Consider the following 1,701-nt stretch of genomic DNA (forward strand, 5'->3'; position numbering starts at 1 on the left):
TTTTGTTTTTTTTCCACCTGTTTTTGCTTTGTCATAATGGGGTATTGTGTGTAGATTGATGAGGAAATGTTTTTATTTAATCAATTTTAGAATAAGGTTGTAACGTAACAAAATGTGGAAAAAGTCAAGGGGTCTGAATACTTTCCGAATGCACTGTATATGCTTCAGTAAGGTTGGCTTCTTAACGTTCAAAGCAATGGTTATCAACTGCACCGCTGAAATGGAAAGTAAATCACAGAAAATAGATGTTGTGGTGGCAGCTGCAGAGAAGTGCTTCGGGGTACGATATTTGACTTCAGAAGAGTTATAGCATGTGTTGAGTGGTAGTGTCCCGTCCTCTCAGGTGTTGGCCTGGGGTAGGATCAGATCGGGTTAAAGTAATGGAATAAGGTGATCGGTTATAATGAGTATAGGGTTCGTTGGTAGGGTAATTCAAGTATATGTATATATTAAAAATATTAAAAATTCCCAGTTCCCCTTTCCCATTTTTTTTTATCACAAAGTGTAGTGGATCTATATACTATAGTTCAGTTGGGGGATCGGTAATGCAAATATTGGATGCCAAACGCCATTAAACCTACCTGAAGAAGCAGAAGATCCGTTTATGTAGTCCTGCTGAGAGTGCATTGGATTACATACTGTGGAAACGGTGAAGGTGACCAGAAGTGGTCTTGTGATAATTGTTGGTGTTTCTGCCGGTCAGAGGGAGAAGGCTTTAAAGGAAAGGGCGCCATTGAAAGGAGTGATTACTGGGGTAGCAGTAAATGTAAAAGTTGACCAACTGAAGGGTAAGATTCTCTGTGTTTGTGATGCTCGTCGTTTGGTGCGACACAGACAGGGTGGCGTGAGTGGTGAAACAGAAGAGTCATTGTCTGTTCTTTTGAGTTTTGATGTTGAGTCTTTTCCCGACAAAGTCTTTTGCCGAATTCATTACGTTGTTACAGGTGTCAAGCTTATGGGCATGTGGCAGCAGTGTGTAGAAGGGAGGTTCCTAGGTGTGAGAAGTGTGCAGAAGGGCATGAGACAAAGGAATGTGTAGCATTGGGGAAAGTAGTGGTATGTGTTAATTGTAGGGGTGCCCATGGGGCTGGGGATCAGAAATGTCCTGTGGGAGAGAGGCAGGTTGAAGTTTCCAGAGTTAGAGTAGTGCAGAAGTCGGCATATGCTGAGGCAGTGAAGAAAGTACAGGAAGATGGGTAAAGGGGGTGGGATCCTGAGAGGAGTTGTTTGTGTAGTAGATCTGTACCAGTACCGAGGGATAGGCCAACAAGTGATTTATGTTTCAGTAAGATTGGATTTTTAGCATTTATAGTAATGGTTATCAACTGTCTTGCAGAAATGGAGGTTGTGGTGGCAGCTGCATAGAGGTATGTGGGTGTGACTTGACATCAGTAGTGTGTTAAGTGGTGGTGTCTCATCCTTTCAGCTTGTTGGCCTGAGGTAGGATTAAATATATTTAAATAGTGGAGTAGGGTGGTGTTATTTTTTATAATTATTATTTTATTTGTTTTGTGAGTGTAGTGTTAGATTGTATAGTATTTTTTTTAAATGTTTAAGCAAAGTATAGGTGAGTTGTACTCCAGTCTAGTAGGTGGCGGTAATGCAACATAGATTAGATGCCAACCGCCGTTAAACCTCATCGAAGAAACGTGAACCACTATTCACACTATACTAATGCGCAAGACATTTTCGGAAGTAGTT

The sequence above is a fragment of the Salvelinus fontinalis genome, chromosome 6, assembly GCF_029448725.1.
Source record: "Salvelinus fontinalis isolate EN_2023a chromosome 6, ASM2944872v1, whole genome shotgun sequence".
NCBI classification, from domain to species: Eukaryota; Metazoa; Chordata; class Actinopteri; order Salmoniformes; family Salmonidae; genus Salvelinus; species Salvelinus fontinalis.